Raw genomic sequence first — 22,835 nt, 5'->3', positions numbered from 1 at the left:
ATTGTGTTTTATGCTTTTTGGGAGGTGTCCATCTTGCTGGAAAAACCAGCAGAAACGCATCAAAAAATGCAAGCGCTGCGTTTTTGATGCATTTACGCTATGTCTACAAAGTCTAGACATAGCGTAAATGCATGTCCACAGCAGGTTGCAAGGTGAAGACCCTGACCCTTTCCAAAAAACGTCCAAGTGGAAAACTCAGATGTGTATGTGAGCCATAGGAAACCATGTTAAATGGACTGTAGTGCATTTCTGCAAAAATGAAAACGCACTGGAACGCATAGGTGTGAACCAGGCCTAATGCCGCGTACACACGGTCGGACTTTTCGTCTACAAAAGTCCAACGGACGCCGACGGACTAAAGCTGGCTGGTAATCCGATCGTGTGTGGGCTTCTCCGGACTTTCAGCAGACTTTTTCAGCCTCAAATCCGACGGACTTTAGATTTGAAACATGCTTCAAATCTTTACGTCGTAACTACGACGGACCCCGAAATCCGCTCGTCTGTGTGCTAGTCCGACGGACAAAAACCCATGCTAGGGCAGCTATTGGCTACTGGCTATGAACTTCCTTATTTTAGTCCGGTGTACGTCATCACGTACGAATCCGTCGGACTTTTGTGTGGTCGTGTGTAGGCAAGTCCGTTCGTTAGAAAGTCTGCTGCAAGTCCGCCGAAAGTCCGCCGGAAGTCTGTCGGACAGGCTGTCGGACTTTTGTAGACGAAAAGTCCGACCGTGTGTACGCGGCATAAGGCTTGGTCATGCATGAGTCAAGGTGTGTGTGTGTGTGTGTTTGTTTGTTTGTGTGTTTGTTTGTGTGTTTGTTTGTTTGTGTGTTTGTGTGTTTGTGTGTTTGTGTGTTTGTGTGTTTGTGTGTTTGTGTGTTTGTGTGTTTGTGTGTTTGTGTGTTTGTGTGTTTGTTTGTTTGTTTGTTTGTTTTTTAACTTTTGTTCAACCAGTGGCCACATATGGATTGAAATTTGATCTGGTACTTGCTAAAGCTGCTGCATTTCGATCCATTTGTGGCTGACTAGGTTTTAAAAATCACCTGGAGTTGAAGTATTGGACATAGTTATCAGAAAGTACACCATCTGTAGACTTCGCTGTCTAGTATTTGAAGTCTTTAAATTGTATTCCTGACAAAGCTGTTTGTAAAAAGGAAGAAAATATAAGTTTGCCCGAAGGCTAAAATCCAGCCACAGATTAATGCAGCTTGAAAGAGATGTGCTGTGTTAATGTAAGCGCATCCATGGCGTCGGCGAACAAAAGATGCCATGTGTCGCTCACAAGGACCATCGCCTGAGGAGTGCTGGAGGGAACAGGGCTGCAATCTGCACACACAAAAGATCTCATTTTCTTTGCAATTCACTTCTGCGTTCGGCCTAAAATAGACTTGGGCAACACCGCTTTCCTGCAAAAAAAAATGGCATGCTGGTTTTATACCTAGCCCTGTGGGGAAATAACACCAGTCATTCTCTATCTATTCTATCAATTTAACTACTAAAAAGCAGTAGCCTGATTTGTGTTCAGTGTAGGTTTAGCTGTGTGTGTGGGTTTTTTTTTTTTTTTTTTTTTTTTTTTTTTTTTTTTTAGCGTGTTTAGTATTTAACGTTGGACTCCCAGGCAAAATGCATAGATTAATTAAATACAAGTGGAGCTGTTTTACCTGCCAACAGATTTGCATTTCTATCTTCCCAGTTCTGAGATTTATACAACTCTGCAAGGCAATTGTTAGTTTACAGAAGACGGCTAGGAAGGAAGATATTTTTAGATGCACCTCACAGGAAGTGACAAGGACACTGCATTTCTAGCAAGATCAACAAGTATTTGCTGAAAATGTTCATGGCGTGAGGGGAAAAAAAAAAACTTGAATGCATCCACTACGCTGAAGGACTGCAAACTGCAACATACTGCTTTTTTCATCTTGGGTTTGGTAATCCTTTTTAAAGCTGAAGTTTTTAATCTGATTTTATATTTTGCTCTCCTAGGTTCCTTCCTTACCTTCATCATGCTTATGTTTCAAATGGATCCATTCCATTCAAATCATTGGGCCTCTGTGATTTTCTAGGCGGTGCTGCCAGAATATGGCTGGTGGGAGGGGCATGGTTTCCTGAAAACCTCACAGCACTTGGGAGCATTTATGCACATATCAAAATGTGTTCATAGGCAGAGTATATTTTCATGCTAACCACTCTTGAGTAACACCCACACGCCTCCATTATTGAAAGAACAAATGACAGGAGTGGGGCAGAGATGGTCAGGCTAAGGCCCTTTTCACACTGGCTGAGTCTGCCCGCTCAGCAGGGGATCTGTCCGCTGATCCCCACTTAGCAGGTGGTTGACATGTCCGTTCTGCTGTCTATAGGCTGACAGATGGAAACGGACCACCTGTCCGTTTCCATCTGACTGTCATGCGATATGGCAGACGGGTGGGGAACTGATCCCTATCCGTCTGTTTATAGCGAAACAAATCAGATCAGATGTCGGCGGGTGTCAGCTGACATCTACCGCTCCATACAGAGCGAAGAATGGTCCAATCGTGTACGCCTGAAAAATTGACAGGCGTACCGGCAGCCAGAAAGTGCTTTGGAAGTTGCAGCAAGTCGCAGTTCTCTGGTAACAGAGCTCAGTTCTCAGTCTTCGAGCTGACGGGGGACAGATGCAGCATCTGGTCAAAGCTGCATCCACCTACTGTAGGTACAGTATCTTACAAGAGTGAGTACACCCGTCACATTTTTGTAAATATTTTATCTTTTTGTGTGACAACACTGAAGTAATGACACTTTGCCACAATGTAAAGTAGTGAGTGTACAGCTTGTATAACAGTGTAAATTTGCTGTCCCCTCCAAAATAACTCAACACACAGCCATTAATGTCTAAACCACTGGCAACAAAAGTGAGTACACCCCTAAGTGAAAATGTCCAACTTGGGCCCAAAGTGTCTATTTTGTGTGGCCACCATTCATTTCCAGCACTGCCTTAACCCTCTTGGGCATGGAGAGCACCCATTACGGAGCTGGTGGATGTTAGATGTTAGAGACCTTGCACACCTCCACCTTGCGTTTTTTTGAGAATGCTGCCACAGATACTCAATAGGGTTTAGGTCTGGAGACATGCTTGGCCAGTCCATCACCTTTTACCCTCATCTTCTTTAGCAAGGCATTGGTCCTCTTGCAGGTGTCTTTTGGGTTGTTATGTTGGCATTCAGCCCTGCGGCCCAGTCTATGAAGGGAGGAGGTTATGCTCTGCTTCAGTATGTCACAGTACATGTTGGCATTCATGGTTCCCTCAATGAACTGTAGCTCCCCCGTGCCGACATCAATCTTGGTCTCATCAGACTACAGGATATAGTTCCAGTAATCCATGTCCTTATTCTGCTTGTCTTCAGCAAACTGTTTTGCAGGTTTTCTTGTGCATCATCTTTAGAAGAGGCTTCCTTCTGGGATGACAGCCATGTAGACCAATTTGATGCAGTGTGTGGCGTATGGTCTGATCACTGACAGGCTGATTCCCCCCCCCCCCCCCAACCTCTGTTGCAATGCTGGCAGCACTCATATGTCTATTTCCCAAAGACTTCCTCTGGATATGACACTGAGCACGTGCACTCAACTTCTTTGGTCGACCATGGCGAGGCCTGTTCTGAGTGGAACCTGTCCTGTTAAACCGCTGTATGGTCTTGGCCACCTTGCTGCAGATCAGTTTCAGGGTCTTGCCAATCTTCTTATAGCCTAGGCCATCTTAATGTAGAGCAACAATTCTTTTTTTTTTTTTTTTTTTTTTTTTTTTTTTTTTCAGATCCTCAGAGTTCTTTGCCATGAGGTAAACTTCCAGTGAGACCCATATGAGAGAGTGAGAGTGATAAAACCAAATTTAACACACCTGCTCCCCATTCACAACTGAGACCTTATAACACTAACGAGTCACATGACGTTGGGAGGGAAAATGGCTAATTGGGCCCAATTTGGACATTTTCTCCTAGGGGTGTACTCGCTTTTGTTGCCAGCGGTTTAGACCATAATGGCTATGTGTTGAGTTATTTTGAGGGGACAGCAAATTTAAACAGTTATACAAGTTGTACACTCACTACTTTACATTGTAGTAAAGTGTAATTTCTTCAGTGTTGTCACATGAAAAGATATTTTATTATATTTACAAAAATGTGAGGGATGTACTCACTTTTGTGAGATACTGCAAGTATGATATCAAAAAACAAAACCCAAACTTTTTAACCATAGAACAGGAGGAAGAAATTTTGGTGGCACAGAAAGTTCCGGCATATGTCGGGGTAGGGATGTGGTATGGAAATCTGGGTAGAGGAGATCATGTTTAGCAGTGTTTTTGAGAAGGACATGGGGATGTGGCCCTGGAGTTGAAGTTTGTACTTGTATCCTCCTTCTTTTTTTTTTTTTTTTTTTTAATATCTTTGTGAAAAATTAGATTTTAGGGGGTTTTATACGATGTGCAATGAACTACAATAAAAATGTAGTAAATATTCCACAATTGGAGTGTGCTATACTCTTCAGAGGCAGCGTAATGATCTACATGGCTTCAGGCCACAAGAATGCCACAAACTAACTGCAAAACATTGACAAGTATGTTTGAATGTCTATGAACGCTGTCCCCAGAACCATGTTAGTGTAATACATAATTCTCCAGAGGAAGGATGTAATATTGGAAAGGTCTCTCACGTCCTTGTGAACACTTCTCTCTTTTTTGTTTATATCCCCCCTCCCCCACCTGACTGCTGCATACGGAACGGTCATTGCACTGCCTTTAATGAGAGTTCAAGGTGCCCTTCTCTGCCTTCTCTCTAATGTCCACCAGCATAGCCCTTCACACTGATATTTGTGGAGTGATTGTTTAATACAATTTTCCTGCTTGAATAGCTTAGCCTGGATCCATTAGTTTCATTGTAATCTTCTACGCTTTTGTGTTCAGATTTTCTTATCAGCCACAGTGTTCAGAACGCACTCCTTGCTGCAATATGCTATAGTATTTGAAACAGACTGCAGGGGGTGGTGGTTTTGCCTGTCCCGTAGGGAAAGATTTCCTCTCTCAAAGATTTATCGGTAAGCAAATATAAATTTTTTCCATGGAAGTTTCCTCTTAACCTGGGTACACTGCTCAACCAGTTGAATTTCAATCAGTGTGTAGCCCTCTGGTCAACAGAAGCTGAATGTTAGACAGGCTTCTGTCGGACAGCTCTGCTGGAATACCAGCATTCGCAATAGAGCAGCAGGGGGGAGATTCCTTGCACACGATTGGGTAGCTCTGGGGGAAATGAGTGCAAAAAGTGACATGAATGCAGGAATCTCCCCCAATGCACTATTGTAGTCTGACAGTGGGGACTTCCCCCATCAAAATTAAAATGATGCGCTGACACCCGCTACAGATCGCAAGGGCAATGCAGTTTGTATGCAGTGCAGGAAGCGCACATGGAGCCCGATCTCAATCCAGCGACGTGCCTGAGAGCAGCGGTTCTTTTCATTCTTTCCCTAACAGGGCAGGTTTGACAGCAGCAGGAGCCATTGGATCCTGTGGCTGTCAATCAAATCCTGTAATGTGGGGGGCAAGCTGGGTTCCATGGTGGCACACAAAGAGGAGGAGCCAGGAGCGCTGACAGGGTACCGTAGAAGATAATCGCGGCTGCTCTGTGCAGAACCATTGCAGAGAAAAGGTATGTATAACATGTTTAGTATTAAACCCTACCCGGTACAATACCTTTTTAAGCTGCTGTCTCTTAGCAGCAGCTTGGCAGCCTGCTGTATGTGCTCCTCTATGCCTGTCAGGACTTAAGACAGACTTTCATAATTGGGAAGCATTATCAGATTGCAGTAAAATGTGCTATTACTGGTAGGCTCTTCGGGTACAAAACTGCAGCAGGTTCACAAAGAGACCCAATGCCAGACTTAGACTGGCCATACACTGTTCGAATCTCGGCCAGTTCGAACTGTTAATGGGCAGGCTGAAAGTACCAAGTTGATCGCTCAACTTGGATACATTCAGCCTGCCTGATTGTTTTGCGATTTATCACTAGTGGCTGCTATAGCTGTTGGCGATAATCATGGTCTTCCCCCAGCAGGGATGGCTTCCATTGTCAGTGTTGATGGGGGAATCGAGACCATTTCTTTCCTGCAACCCATAAAAAGAAATTCACTTTGTGTATGGCTGGCCTTACTGAAAAACTGATTTTGGGTGTTCAGGTGGCTAGAGTCCTACAAGAGCAGTGTTTTTGTGTCTGTTTTAAAAAAAAATATATAAAAAAAAAAAAAAAATCTGTCCTAATATATTTTTTATAATTTTTATTTTGTGCAGAATGTTGGCGCTGTGACATATCCCTTGTCCTGGAACTGTCCAGCACTGCTCATAAACAATCATGTTGTTTACCACCAACACAGAGGCGGTTTTTGTCTGACCTCACCATGGCATCCTACCCATTCACCCTCCTCCTTCTGAGATCTACAGAATTCAGAGTCCACATTGGCATCATCAGTTCTTGCTGTTTAAGTTGAACAGTGGGCACTTTTCTTCTGGATTCTGAGATTTGGGAACAAGAACTTGAACCACTAGCATCTTGCCTTGTGACAATATTTGCATTGTTTTACTTTTTATTTACAGCCCACAACTGGTACAAAATAGCGCCAGTTCTGGCCAATTCCTTATCCTGCCAAAGTCACAAGATTCAGGGTGTGGGAATTGCATAATCCGGGTCCAGTGACCGCTAAAGTCTAGACATAACCAATTCTTTTTATGGCTTATTAAATCAAAATCATTTGATTAGAATTGATGACTGGCACAGCCTGGCACACAGCTCTTTGATAGGTACTTATTGCCCACAAATTATCCTGCTATCATTTTATTCTCTGTATAGAGGTAGCTCTGAGCACACTAACGCAACAGTCATCGAATGTGTTGACAAGAAAATTACGACCTCCTACAGAACATGCCTCACCTAAAATGGGACATATTGCAGCTTACCAGTCCTTAGATGTGGTGCCAGCATTTTTTTTCTCTTTATTTTCACTAGGATAGGAGGCATTTATTGACATCGCTCTTACATAAAGAACAATGCCTTACAACACACATAAACAACAACATAATGACATACACCTTTTATAGAAAAAAAAATCCCAAACATACTAAATATTTAAACACACAATATTAAATTTTAATGAATGCCTTTTTTTTTTTTTTTTTTTCTTTTTAAGTTCCATCTTCCACTGTTGCACAAAAAACATCTAAAACCGCAATTACAAGCTAGATTTTAATATTCGCATTAATTGCATTCTGGTGATCCTGCTAGTAACGCACTTCCTGTCCTAAGGTGACAACGCTCATACTCTGTACTGTATGTATGACTGCTCTCCTGATTTTCGATCTATAAACACATCCTCCTCTTCTTCTTTACATTTGGGGGGGGGGGGGGGGGGGGTTAGTTTACACAAACTAGCTTGGAACGAAGACAACCTTGTTTGAGATTTCAGTTCATTGTACAGGATTTACAAGGATAATGGCTTCCTGGCGGGATCAACAGGAATTTTTCTGTACTTGTAGGAGTGTAGTTGACTTAGCAGGAATGACTGCCGTGTCATGTTTTGTAAGGAGTTGTCCATTCCTGATCTATTGATTCCTACCATTTTTGTTACTGGGGTCTCCAAACTTACTAAACAAAGGGCCGTTTTTATTATTCTTCAGACTTAAGGGGGGTCCAGACTGTGGCCAGCGGGAGTGGAAATTTTTGTGGTAGTAAACATCGCCGCATTTGATAATGGGGGAAGAATCGCGCCCCATCGTTGGTGTCAGTTGGCAGAATAGTGTCTCAGTGAGTGGAATAGTGCCCAAAGGGCCGCAGTTTGGAGACCACTGACATAGTGGATCTAAACTCCAAAACAAATTGTTTTATATATTTCAGCTAACCAGTCTTCTTCTTCCCTTTTTTTTTTTTTTTTTTTTTTTTTTTTTTTTTTTTTTTTTTGTGTAGTGGCTGCATTACTTTTTCAGGCTAAGCACATTTTCAGCAAATACACAATACCTGCAGATCATACATAAGCGGGGCTTTGTGTTTGTCCAGAACAATAAATTACCGGTTTCTTTTGGATCTGTAGACAGTTTGCAGCAAAGATGAGCCACTGCTTAGTTTTGGGACCCATCCACTTAAAGGGTAACCCACCATATAGTGCTTGGGATTGGCGGTTAAAGTTTTAAGCTGAAAAGAAAGCCCAAGCATCCTTTCTTTTCTTGTGTAGACTACTTGTGTCCTATCAATCCCCCAAGTAATAGAAATCACCAGGGGCAGACCTGTTTTGATGATCAGTCTGCGAAAATCTTGGCTCCCTCCTTAAGCCGCGTACACACGAGTGGAATGTCCGACAGAAAAAGTCAGATGGAAGCTTTTCATCGTGTATTCCGATCGTGTGTATGCCCCATCAGGCTTTTTTTTTTTTTTTTAAATTCTGATGGACCCAGAAATAGAACATGTTCTAAATATTTCCGACGGAACCAATTCCTATTGGAAAAACCGTTTGTCTGTATGCTGTTCCAACGGACCAAAAACGACACATGCTCTGAAGCAAGTACGAGACGGAAGCTATTGGCTACTGGCTATTGAACTTCCTTTTTCTAGTCCTGTCGTACGTGCTGTACGTCACCGTGTTCTGGACGGTCGGACTTTGATCGGCCTTTGGTTTGACCGTGTGTAGGCAAGACCGCTTGAATGGAATTCCATCTCAGAAACCTTTTGGAGTTTATTTTGACGGCAAAACCGGTCGTGTGTACGCGGCATTAGATACAGTGATGAAAAGAGTAGCAGTCATGAACAGGTCAGAAGTATTTTTAGTCGTAGGGCCACCAGGTGAAAATAAAGGCAAACAAACGTGAAAATAAAAATGTGACTAACAAATCTGTACATCGATTTTGGTGTAGATATACTTTTAAGGTTAATCCAGCCATAGACAGATCGAAAACAGATGAATTTTGATCCATTTTTAGACAGACTGGTTGTACTGAAGTTGATCTATCACGTAACTTCAGTACAACCAGCCTGTTGGCTATAGCCAGCAGTGGTGATCATTATACTCTGATGGTGGGGAGACTCTGACGGTGTCAATCTAGCGGTTTTCTTTCAACCCGTGGTTGGAGGGAAGAAAATTGCATAATGTATGACTGCCTTATGCACCATACTTGATGATGTAAAGATTTTCTTTCGAAGTAGTGCTATCCAGTGCAGTCCATTGAGGTCATTGTTCTGTTATCAACAGGCAAGCTGTCTGCAATTTCTGTTATCGGTTATGAAGCATTGCTGACTGAGCAGTCTCGCAGCTCCTACTGACTCAGCTGGCAAGATAGTGAGCAGGCTTATTTAATACAGCTTCTAAATCTCCTACCTTAGATGGACACCATGTGCATTGCTTGTCTGTGAAATGTTCTCTGTGGTCGGTTTCATGAACTACATTCGCCACTTCTGTAGCAAGACTGGGCAATGCACCTACCTGCATCTGCCTGTAGGTGTCATTTTGTCGGTTTGTTTTTGGAATTGTGTGTTGTCGGGTATTCTCTTTTATGTTTAAACAAAATAGGAAGATGGTGGGCTTAAAAGATGCAGCAAGCGTATAACTTTTTGATAAAAAGCTATATTTAAATGACCATCGTTAGTGATTTGTAAGGGTTCCCTTTTGTTTAAAAAAAAAAAAAAAAAAAAAAAAAAAAAAAAAAAGTTGTACTTGCCTGCTCTCTGCAATGGTTTCACACAGAGCCCTGAACCTTCTCTTATGGGGTCACCTACCGGCACTGTCCACTTCTCCTCTTCTCCATCTGCTGCCATAGAAAACTGTTTGACCATCTCTTGCGTCATGCCCATAGTCTTTTACTGTATCCTATTGTGTCTGACACTGAATATCACTGAAGGTTGTGCAACCCTTTTGGCAATGTCAAGGGTTGCACTTGAGACCCCCCTATATCAAGAAGGCTGAGCACCACTGGTCTACAGACTGTGGCTCGGCCCTGCCCCCCCTCTGATACCTCCTCACAGGATTTAACTGACAGCAGCAGGAGCCAATGGCTCCCACTGCTGCTGAGTCTCCTATCAGAAGAGAGAGCGTGAACAACAGCTTTTGCAGACGGGCACGGCACTGGATCGAGATTGGGCTCAGATAAGTATTTATGGGGTGGGGCAACTTTTGAAGTGTTGTGGGGTGTGTTTGTTTTTTTTTTTATTTCCCTTGATGCAGAGAATGCATTAAGGTTAAAAAAAAAACCTTTTTTTTGCCGTTATAATCACTTTAAGCTAAAGCTGGCTTTGTCTTGGCTGAGATTATGCCATTAGTTTGCTGCAGGCAGAAGGAAGTCTTTCTTCAGTCTCCCCTCCTTCCAATTATTAGAACGCAACATTGTAACTTTGTAGCAATACGAGGGGCTGCAGCAAGGGCTAATCTGTGTTTCACATTTGTGAACAATGACCAGGACTGCAGAAACCAGGATTTTATGCTATAGTGTCATCTCTGCTCTAGCATCTCAGTCCAGGTAGGTAGTGGATGGTGATCCTGGATGATGCCTAAACAAAGATGGCCCAATACCTCTGGAGAGAAAAGCAGATGAAGGTGTTGTCAGTAGAGTACAGTTATCTGTGAGAGGTAATACCTTTTTGAAGTGTTATACCGTGTACACACGAGCGGAATGTCCGACAGAAAAAGTCCGACTTGAGCTTTTCATCGTATATTCCGATCGTGTGTATGCCCCATCTGACTTTTTACGTCAAATTCTGACGGACCTAGAAAGAGATCATGTTCTAAATTTTTCCAATGGAACCAATTCCTATCAGGAAAACTGCTCGTCTGTATGCTGCTCCGACATACCAAAAACGACGCATGCTCTGAAGCAAGTACGAGCCGGAAGCTACTGGCTATTGAACTTCCGTTTTTTTTCTAGTCCCGTCCTACGTGTTGTACGTCGCCGTGTTCTGGACGGTCGGAATTTGGTGTTACCATGTATGCAAGACAGCTTGAGCGGAATTCCGTCGGGAAAAACCTTCCGAGTTTATTCTGACGGGAAAACCGGTCGTGTGTACAGGGCATTACAGTGACCCATTATCTAGTTGCTGCATGTAATTTAATTAAAATAATAAACATGTCATACTTGCTCTATGCGATCCCGAGCCATCCTATCTCCGTCTATAGACGGACAGCAAGGCTTGGCCCTGCTCCATCACAGAATTTGACCACTATCAATCTGCCCTGTGAGGAAGGCGAGAGTGGAGAGAGCTGCGACTCTCGAGCACAGCACTGGATCAAAATCTGGTTCAGGTAAGTATGTTGTGGTGGGGGGCGGGGGGAGATCTCTAGCACAGGTTTTTTTTTTTTTTTACCTTTTTAAAAGTGGAAGTAAACCCTCATTTTTCAGGCAAGGAAGCTGCCTTTTTGGCTTCTGTTTAATCTGCAACTGCCATGATGCTGCACATCAGTGATCAGTTATGACACCAGCCATTTGATGGCTTGACAGTTCGGTTGAAAGCACAAGCAAATGTAACAGCATTCCTGGCATGCTGGGAATGTAACTGTTTTTTTTTTTAATTTTTTTTTTTTTTTTTTTTAAACCATTCAATTGATGGGTTTGGTTCTGCTTTAACGCATGAAGGTCAAAAAGCCTTTAGAACCGCATTAATGCAGAACTTTACCCATAACAACGTAATAAATAATGTTCTTTCACAAGGAACCTGCTTTCTATGTGAATTCTGCTACCAAAATTAGTGTATTGTAAATTGCCTCCAGCATTGTTCTGTTTGTTCTTGCGCTTTACCGCCGACGCTCGCCCCAGTGTGAAAGTGCCCTAACGGTCACATTTGCTCAACCAAACTGTCAAACCATTAAATGGCTGGTATCATAACTAATCATGAGCAGCACCATGGCAGTTGCAGATGAAACAGAAGCAGCTTCCTTGGCTGTAAAGAATTAGGAGGCCTCCACAAACTTGGCAGTGCAGAGCAGAGTGAGACAGTGTATTGCTGGATTGTGCACAGTATAGGCACTTATTTTTATCTGCAGAAGGGGCCCGCCTGAAGTGATCTAGCAGGACTTAATTTTGTGGCTAAAGTTTCATTTTAGGTCTGAATTGGGGGGGGTGAGAAATTCTCCGCCCCCCCAATAATACAAGACTGCAAAGCTGATGTATCATGTGTGGATCACCATACAAAAATGTAGGAGGATACTTCTTTAGTAAAGTAATTGTGAAAGTAGAGGTTTACGTAGAAAATGGGTTTTAAAGTAACATTTTCTTTTCACACCCTTACACTGTGATATTGTCATGGGACACTTGTGGGTCTGTTTCTACTTTGATGCAGAGTTTGTGCTGAGGTTACCAGTTCATATGTAGATGAGGTCATATTCCTTCCAAAAACTGCCAGATCCTTGTTCAATGTCACATTGAAGCTGTGTGTATTGTCTATAAACCAAGTTTAGTCATATTTCTAGAATTTTACACCAATTACACTGTAAGATCCAGTCACTTGTAATTTTCCCCTAAACTTCATTTTATGTGTTCTAGTTCTCCATGGACTGCGAGGCCACTGGTGAGACTTTATACTCCCCTGAAGAATCTTTACATTGAATGCTTTTGGGGATTGTCCTGCACTCCACGTCCCCCAGCTGCATGGGTTGGCTGTGTGAATTGCAGTTCTTTTATTAACCTCTTTGACTACTGTGTAGTTTTAGGTATATTTGGACACCCACATTAAAATTACTCAAAGTAATTGGATCTGCCAGTTCGCAACTTGGAACAAGTATGCAGCTGGTAAAGTCGCAGCCTCATTCACACGGCGCATTTTGTGGCATAATTCCCAAAGCAAAGAATCTCTTGGCTCTCAATGGGCCCATTCACATCTGAGCGTTTTGTTGCTTGCCACGTGAAGGTTGAAAAAAATACAAGAGCTTTTTTGTAGCTTTTGACCCTATTAACTTCATTAGGAGCATCTGAAAATTGGATTTTCACACGCTTTGTTTTTAAAGTCTATGGGACCACAAACATGCAATTTTGCTCCTGTACTGAGCGTGCTGTTAGTGAAGGTGATCATGCCGTCACTGACAGCTCCTGCGTACATGCGCCGGAGTGACTTCATAGCGCCGGAGCAGCAATACCCGGCAGTCACTCCGGGTATCATGGCGACGGAGGAGGTGAATGAGGGTCGCTTCAGGGGCTTCGATCTCAGGTAAGTAATTCATAATGAGCTAGTATGCTATGCATACTAGCTCATTATGCCTTTGTCCTGCAGGGTGTTTTTTTTTTTTTTTTTTTTTTTTTTTTTTTTTTTTTTGAGAGTGTTTACTTCCTCTAAGTGTAAATTTTGCATGGCTAAAAATGCTTGCTGGCCTGCCTATTACACAGATCTGAATGGCTTTAGTGCTGCTTTGAGTCCCTACACTGGAACAAGTACAGATATAGAATGTTTGTATTTTTTTTGCCCACGACATCTGTGAGTCCTCAAATAGTCCTCAAAAAAGCCAGATATGCTGAAGCTTCTGAAAATGTACTTTATTATATTTTATATAGCACCAATAATTTATGCAGTGTTTTTTACATACTACTATACATAATCAGGCCAATTTCAGTACTAGGCCATGTACTTCTATGTCTGCAGCCACATCTGCTAATTCTGGGCAGTAATTGGAAATGTTTGGATTTTCTGTCTCAGGTGGCGGTGTGACTTATAATTAAAAAATGATTTGTATCTTAAATATCCCATGTAATAACGATAATCTCATTTGTAGGATCCAGCCAGTCTTCATGGCATTGGAGATAATTCAGCATCATCTCTGCTACAGATCTGCCCATCACTAATTTTTAATAAGCCGCTCCCAGCCACAAAGTCACTCCAGAAGGCTGCATGTATCTGCGCTACTAAAATCCACCATTTGTTATCTTTGTTTAATACATCTATTGAAGCCAGTTTTTTTGTAGGACTTTCACAGCGCTTCCTCCAAAATGGAGTAGGCTGTCCGTGGGTTCATAGAGGGCTAGGGCTCAAATACAGAACACCATATACTGTGGTAACCAAAATCCGTAATTTTCTCGCTATGTTCCTTGATAGGACTGCATCCCCTTGTCACCTGTGCAGTCTATGCTTGGTCTTTGAAATAAAAGAGCTCGGTGCCTCAACTCCTGAACACTGGCTTTGCAAGCAAGAGACCTATGCAGTACAGCTTTGCAGTACATACAGATTTCCCCAATGATTGATCCCTTACCCCCCATGATTGATTACCAGAAATCCAGAGAGCTCCTAACTCCCTGTAGCGAGCCAATGTAGCTTTCCCTGCTGCACTGAAATCCCAACAATGTTATCAGCTCTGCCTACTGGATTACACAACTCCATCTATCTCTTGCCCTCTCCCTGCTCAGCTCTGCCTATCCTCTGCCACATTCTGTCCCTCTCCTTTTCCCAGGAAAAACCATGCTGCTGCCCTTAATCACGCAAACCCACCCACATACTTTGTGTAGTGAAAGGGCTCTTGGGGGATGTAGTTCTGGGGGAGTTTGCCCACATCAAGAAGAACTGACTTCGCCTGCAAGAATTTTACAAGTCTGATCATGTCACAGAGAATCGTAATGCTATGGGAGCAAGGTAAAGAAAACAGAGGACACACTAGAGGGGGAGAGTAACTTTTTGAGGTCTGGTGATGGCCTAGATTTGATCATTTTTAGGAATCCTTTATTGTTGCTAGATTCAGCAGGCTTTTCATAGTGCTTCTTGTTAAGACTATGGCCTCTTGTCACATGTCCATCAAGTTTTGGTATGTGAGAGGGTGCTGCGTTGTAACAAAATAGATTCATTTTCTCAGTCAGATTTTTTTTATTTCAGAAATGGCAATAACCATAGGGATTTGGTTAAGACCACAATCTATATAAAATACCAGGATTTGGATATTGGAATCAGCTTAGCAGCACCAGCAAGGCAAACATTCATGCATGACCTGTGCATTTCTCTGTGTTTGTCCAGCTTGTATACTTGTGCTATGTTGCTGTATGACCTTGCAGTCCCTCCAGAGTCCAGCCCATATCCAGGAAACTGATATTAATTATTACTAGATCGCTTGCCACTTCAAGGACAGCTTGCGCCGGTGGCATTGTCTGGTTGGCACCTCATCCTAGAGTTGTTTTAACGACAACTTAATGAAGAGGCAGCTTCGGCTGTGGGAGAGTCATTGAGTGGAAGGACAATTTCTTGCTGTAGAATTGGTTTACCAGAAAAATACAATATCGCTGCATGCTAATTGGACACCTGGGAAGCTCCGGGTAGCGCTGGAATAAATTGCTGCATCAGGTCTTTTACTGCCCTATGAACTGAGCGTTTCAGATGTAGTTCTCAGCTTAGAACTCTAAATCGGTAGACCCTACATGCCTTATTTATTATGGCAAAATGCAGTGACCCATAGTGACCAGTTTGGCTTTAACTTTTACTAGTACTTGGTGTAGCACACTAGAGTCCCTGAGGTTTAGAAAATATAAGTAAGATTTGCATTTGCCTTTTCCATTGCCTTTGGGAAATGTCTGCTTAAAGTGTACATGTATGTATGTGTAGAGAGAGATAATAAATATATATAAATATATCTATCTAGAGATAGATCCCAGATCTATATCTATATTTTATTTATAATTTTTTAAATTTTTTTTAATGAACTTTATTGAATTGTCAGACATTTCTTTTAAGCTCAAGTGATGGATGCATGGTGCGAGGCAGTGGATTGCCTTATACTGTGCTGCACTGGAGAATGTTCCAACATTCGATCATTAGATTGACTTGAGCAAGAATGGCCATAGATGGGTTGATATTTGTCCGGTCCTTGCTGAATCGGCCAATTAGTTTTATTTGTTTTCAATCCACCTATTGCCTGCTTAAATCTTGGTCCCTGTTCAGTCTTGGCTGTGTTCGAAAATGTCTGACACAGATCAGCCCCTCACCTTGTGACAGTTGCTACAATGTTGCAGTCTGATCTCTGGGGGAGAAAAGGTTGAGGAAATGCTTTCTCCTGCTTGCAACTCCCTGATGATCAAGTCACCAGTTGGAGCTCAATGATACTTTTGCTGTATAGTGTGACTTGTCATGACTTTATTTATGCGGGCTTGTAAAGGTTACTAAACCTCCCACTTTGAAGCCCACCTTAATCCCGCGCCCACCCAGGATATACTATTCTATTCGTTCCTTCATTCCCATAACAAATAATTCAGCACCAAGAGCCAAAGAAATGCCCACTGCTTTTTTTGGTATGGAGCTGCATGTAACTGCCTCTATATGACCAACTTGGTCCAAGCGGCACTGTCAACAGTTTATAGCCCTGTGTAAACTCTGACCCCAGCGACTTGAGCCAGCCATAAATTTATTTCGTTGCATGAAAGAAAATGCTTGATTTCCCCCTTAACACAGTTGGACCCAGTTCTCACTTGAGCTTTTGTTGCTTGTAGCTTGCACAAAAACGTATTGTTTTCAATAGCTCAATTGATTAACTTGGGTACAGTCAGCCTGCCCATATCTTGGCCAATCCCTGCTGAACTGGCCGAAATTCAGACCATCTATGGCCGGCTTTGTAGCTTACACAAGACTTTGCTTTCTCCTGCAGTGGTAGAACACATGATGGGGAAAACGATAGGCAGGTATTAATAAGACGCTGGGGAGTGGGGACTAATTATAGTGGATGTGCAGTTTGTGATGCACCTAGCAGGTTCACTTGATTTCCACCTTCCCTCCTGATACCCATCATTGGCTAATTAGTTTCTCACCTAAATACAAATACAGGTTAGCCCAGTTTTACATTGAGGGCGGATTTGAAATCCTGCGAGCTCAGCTGAACTCGCAGGATTTCAAAGCGGCAATGCAGTCCGACTTTGGGGGCAATTTGACAGACATCTCTGTGTGAGTTCTGCACAGATGTCTATTTAAATTGCCCCCAAAGTCGCCAAAAGTAGTACAGGAACTACTTTTGGGAATCGGTGCAGTGCCACAAAATTTGGTGTCGCACTGATTTGGATGGTGCCGTTGCCGGCAATTTAACATGTCAAAACGGCCCGATGTGTTTGTGGGCTTAGTCCTGATTTGACTCCCGAGAACTGGGATGAGACCTCTGGCTTCAATTGTTTTGCTGATTATTACATAAATGGCTTGCATCCTGTGATTGGTACAGAATAATTGAAGTGCCGGCCCCAGTTTTGCCAAAATCTTAAGGGAATGACCTGATCAATGTCGAATGACTGCTAAGCGCCAGATAAACTGTCATGTATTTTGGTTTATTAAATCTGAATTGCTTGCAGATTATAAATTAATAGCGCTCCAATAATGGCTGTGCAGGAAATGCCATTAGCTGCTTTTTGATTATATTTGTTCTTCATATTTGCTCAGAATGTAGTCGCCTCTTACTGAACCAGGCTGGCAATAATCAGATGTGTTCACAGGATAATTGGGACAATCCTGGAGCCTAGAGGTGATGTTCAGCTAGTGTCACCTGGAAGCCTTTTCTCAGTCATGTGACCAGACCTTTTTTTTTTTTTTTTCTCTGAAAATGGGTGAAGGAACTCAACCACGCCCCCCCCCCTCTCCCCCATACACACCCTCCATCAAATAGTGGTCAAATTCACAATGGGAGGGTCATAAGAGGGCATTAAATACCAGGAGTGCATTACGTACAGAGGGCAGAGTTTGGGGGGTGGGGGGGGTGGGAGGGTGTTACAGAGTGCATAGTTCGGTGGTACACTACCTACATAGTGCCAAGTTCAGGGCAGAGCTACAGAGTGTAGAGTTCAGCCTTTTTTCACAGCTGCTTACCTCTGCATTCCCCATCCACATCTCACTTTCACCCCTCTTCATCTCTGACCTCTGCATGCAATCCCACCACCCCCTTATTCTCCCCTTTCCTCAAAAGCTCCGCCATCTTCCACATGTCCAACTTTTGCTGCTGTGTTAAGCTGAAGCACCCAGCCAGCTCTAGTACCTTCCCTCACACTGTAGTTCTCCCCGTCTTTCTCACTTTCAGGGAGATCATCCAGTGGGGGTGTCGGCATCCACACTGCACCCTGAACACCTGCAATTCATTTTTACCCATCCTGCACTCGGTGGGAGCTGCTCAGGAGATCAGATTGGGAGACAATCTGTCACTTGTAAACACCGAAGCTGGACTTCTGTGTTTACAAGTGATGGTGGAGAGCAGAGGGCGTGAGCCAGAGGTGGTGGAACTGAGTTCCTCCAAGCTCCAGCTGAAAAAAAGCCCTGCATGCGATTATGGGTAGTACTCTGGTTTACACATTTTATAAGTACTCTTTAGTACTCTGGTTTACACATTTTATAAGTACTCTTTAGTACTCTGGTTTACACATTTTATAAGTACTCTTTATGTTGCCCTATTGAGGGTTGTGTTTATGGTCCTGTTCTATGCTTTTGCTCTACTTGGACTCAGAACTAGCAGTCATAAAAGGGGGACTTTCCATGACCAGACTCATGTGAACTGTTGTTGTTGGAGGATGATACAGCATTAGGTCAGACTTTTACGAAATTTCTCTAGAATGGGCTGAAAGGCTTTTCCACGTCATCTGTAGAGCGAATTCTTTCATGTGGCTGTCAGGCAATGTGTAACCTTTATACACACTAACCTCTGTACACATGGTGTGATCTGTACACAGCCTTGTATAGGGGCCAAAAGTCTGAACTTCTACCGAGTTTTATGTATTCTGGGTATTGACATCACAGCTGGCTGTGTCCCAGGACTCCGAGCTCTCCCTGCTGATGATTAAATATAGATAATTTATACTGTACATAACGCTACAAGCAAAACAAATTGTATTCATAAGGGCAAAGTAAGGCCCTCCCAATTACCGACCATGTAAAATACTCGCAGTGCTGGGGTCCAGGGTTCAGTAAACAAGGTCTTTGCACGAGAATGCAACTTATCTTACAAGTTTTTGTAGCTTTTCTCTGGGGGGCTCAGGTTTACTTGCAGAATCCAAAACCTATTCTGGATGATTGCTTGGCTTCCTCCTTTTTCCCTAATCAGGCTGGAGGTGCATGTGTGGCATTTGACTGTGGCAGGGGAATTGGATGTAAGCTCGATGTGAATGATCTGAGCCAAAAGCTGACCCACCTGAATTGAGATGTGTTTATTGTTTAAGTTAAAGAATTTGAGTATTTGGAGATCTTTACTGCAAGACAAGGATTTTTGTATCAATGCCAAATACTGCAGGGCAAAGCAATGGGTTCACTTTAACTTTAATGCCCCCCCCCCCCCCAGCATTCTTTCTGTCATCGCTCCCCACCACTTTGTTTAGCCACAAGGGGAGAAGAGAATACCCAGAGACAAAAACAAGTGTAAAAAAAAAAGTGTATGCACTGCTGTATTAATTTTTCTTTAGAGCTTTCTCACTGCCAGCAGATTCGCCTGCTCAGGGGGGGATCTCTTCGCTGATCCCCAGTGAGCAGGCAGATGACAGGTCCTTGTCCACTCTACTAATGCAGAACAGACCCTGACACAGCTCGCTTTCCTCTGTGGGCGTTTGGATGTAAACAGATTGCCTATCCATTTTACATATGACTGTCATCTGATCCACCAGACGGCTGTTTTTAGCGGATCGGATGTGAGCGGGTGTAGACGGACACATGTCTGCTCCAAAGAGGGCAATGGATGGTCCAATCTGGTACATTTAAAAAAAAAAAACAAAAAAAAAAACTGACAGGCGGACCGATTAGGCAGTGTGAAAGAAGCCTTATCCCCCCCTCCTTATTTTAACCTGCCAATCCTGTCATTAACTTACTATGTCCTAGGGTGACAGCCTTACTGGACAGTGTTTTGACCCTAGGACTACAAGAGTGTTATGTAGGCCATACATAGACAATTTCTTTCCTGCAACCACGTATTGCAGGAAAACAATTTGTTTGATTTTTTTTTTTTTTTTTTCCCCCTTAAACACACACTGCTGGAAGCTGTCCCCACTGGGAGAAGACAGTGATTATTGCTAGCGGCTTTACCTGCCTATAGTGATAATTGCAATGTAAAATCTGGCAGGCTGGTTGTACCCAAGTTGATCGATCAATTTAACTTGGTACATTCAGCCTGCCCATACATGGTTCGAATCTCGGCCGGTTCGCGCTGTCTGTAGGACTACATGAAACCTCCCTCTCTTCTCCATAACAGGGGATAGGGTGGTTTGTAATCCACCAAGATAGCAAGGGAACAATGCTAACTGATAACAGTCCATAATCAGAGAGTACAGGGAGCACTTGTCGAACGGGAACAGTAAAATGTTTTCAATTGTATATTTAAGGGAACATAAGGGAGAAAATAAGATGTATTACTTGCATACAGATTTGTTCTTTTTCTGATGGGGTGAAAAGAGGCCGGAGAGAGGGAGACCCATGTCCCTGGTCCCTCCTTTCACAATACAAAGACACAACAGGAAAAGTCCCTGCATTAACAATGCTTGTGTTGATGCAGGGACCTGTCAGTTTTTTTTTACGTTCAGCTGAATGAAGAAAAAAAAACTGCGTATACCCTGCTTTACACTTGAGGTCCATGTACTATAATCTTAGAGTGACAGACAAAGCACAGCCTATGATGCTAATCCCCTATCATTGTCTTTTGTCTATTGCTTTATTTATTCTAGGAGTGATCTCCCTAGCCTGCAATGTATTTGGTTTCATGGCAGCTGTTTAACAGTTTGCTAGAAGCCATTAAAAGCATGCTACAAAAACATGCTGATCTGTGTATTTCCTTCAGGAATAATTAGGATTTTGGAGTGTTTCAGGTCCATATTGGAGAACATTGTCTTGCTGCAGTCCTTTACAGTGTGTTCCATGGTGCCCCCTGGCCAATCTGGGGGGGAAAAAGTGCAACCACCAGGATGTATTTTCCTGCCCCAATGGCTATTTTTTCTTTAGTCTGGTGCCTGCTACGCTCTCCCGACCTATCCATAGACAGACATGCAAGTCTGCCCAATGCAAAGTTTCACAATACAACATTTTGTAAAGCACCCCATACATTAAGCTGGCCATAGATGATACAATTTTCTTTCCTGCAACCACGTGTATTGTGGTTATAGGGAGAACTCCCTGGCGGTGGAGCCATAGCTGCCGGTAGAACACAGTGATTATTGCTAGAGGCTGTAGCCTCTGGCAATAATCACATGCAAAACATCTGATATGCTTTTTGTACCCAAATTAATCGATGGATTTACTTGGGTACAATCGGCCTGTCCATATATAGTTTGAATCTCAGCCAGTTCCTGCTGATCCAGCTGAGAATTGAACCGTTCATGGCCAGCTTTAGTAATTGTTTTCGTTCAACCAGCGGGTTGAACAAAGCCTCAAATCCCCCATACACACATTTTGAATGAAATTTGGCTGGCCCTTGCTGAATTAGCTGAATTTCGATCCATGTATGACCGTCTTAAGATAATTCGGCAGCCGTATAGTGTTAGCTGTTGTCCAGTGTCTGGAGATGCCTGAAGAGGCCCTAGGAATATAATGGTAGTAGAGTGTTTTTTATTTCACAGTCTCACCCTTATACAGGGAGGTGGTGCCGCCTTTCCTGTTTTTATCATTTTGGACGAGTGAAGACTTGCAAATCTGGGCGTCTCGTGATTGTCAGTTGGTGATGCATATTGTTAACAAGGCTTTAGTACAGTATGTCTTTCAGTAACCGTCAATTGGTGACGGATCGAAAAGGCTAATTTGGTTTCCACCTTGTTGCTGACAAAGAGGACCTTGTAGCACAGGGACTGACGCACTATTGTGGAATGTGAAGTAAATGTCCAAACCGGTTCACCCTCCATATGCTTTAATTGGAGATAAATCTAGTGCACGATCTATATGCTTCTCCAGGTTGTCAAGTTTGAAGCCACAGGTTGATCATCACAGCCAGAGATTATAATCGGTCTAAAATGCCTTTTGGATAATGCATTTCAACGGTTTTCATAAAATCCCTCAAGATCCATTGCGTTTATTTTTTCTTCATAGTCCACCCCACACTCTCGCTTCTCGCTTAGGGAAGAATGATGTGAACGCTGCTGGTGCAGGCCCCTAGGATAGTCCCATCATATCCTAGTAGGCAAGAGGTTCCACATCGCACAGGTGCACATCAGGTTCCGGCTCTTAGCTGAGTCCTCTTAGCTGAGAGAACACTCCCCGCCAACCCCCCCCCCCCCCCCCCGAAGACTCTTGGGACGTATGACATCGTTTTGACCTAGGCCAGAAACCAGGAAGCAACTAAGGAGGGGTGTGTGTGTGTGTGTGTGTGTGTGTGTGTGTGTGTGTGTGTGTGTGTGTGTATAATCTATCTTCATGTCCAGTTACTAATGTTATCAGTGTAAGGATTAAAAATGGTTATTGTTTGAGCGAGTTTAGTTCCATTTTCAATCGCACACACCGTTTTCTACCACCTCTTTTTCCTTTGAACCAACCCGTTAAACATAGAAACTAATGTTCAGACAGATGGCCACAAGGGGAACCCAAGGTATTCCTAATTAACCCTTTAAAAAATGCTACAAAATCTGCTTGTTAAAAAAACACACAAGGAGTACATGCAGAGTGTGAGATTGTCAGGTCAAATTAGTATTTGATAGGGGCCAGGAAACTGCAGTCGACTAGATGCTATCAGGAATCTTCCCAAAAGTAGCGCAGACAATTGTGCAGAGCTCGTCAGCAGTATAATGTGTAAACGTGGCTGATATTCTTCTCATTTCAAGATATATTACTCATTAGAAGACAGAAGTGCTGAAGGCTGTAAGTCATTTAATAAGACTGATATTGCTAACTTATTGCAAAAGGGATCTCTGGAGTAAAGTTAGAGGTGGGGAAAATGGGAATATGAAAAACAAGAGGAGC

At 43.0% G+C, this 22,835-nt stretch overlaps 1 protein-coding gene across 3 annotated transcripts in view; it reads left to right on the top strand.

Annotated features, from left to right (window-relative positions):
* Positions 1-22,835, top strand: part of ADIPOR2 (adiponectin receptor 2) — a 120,950-nt gene that overhangs the window by 61,161 nt on the left and 36,954 nt on the right. The window lies entirely within an intron of this gene.

Source organism: Aquarana catesbeiana, linkage group LG03, assembly GCF_042186555.1.
Source record: "Aquarana catesbeiana isolate 2022-GZ linkage group LG03, ASM4218655v1, whole genome shotgun sequence".
NCBI lineage: Eukaryota > Metazoa > Chordata > Amphibia > Anura > Ranidae > Aquarana > Aquarana catesbeiana.
The sequence above is the reverse complement of the archived record's forward strand: the minus strand, read 5'-3'. Positions and strand labels throughout refer to the sequence as shown.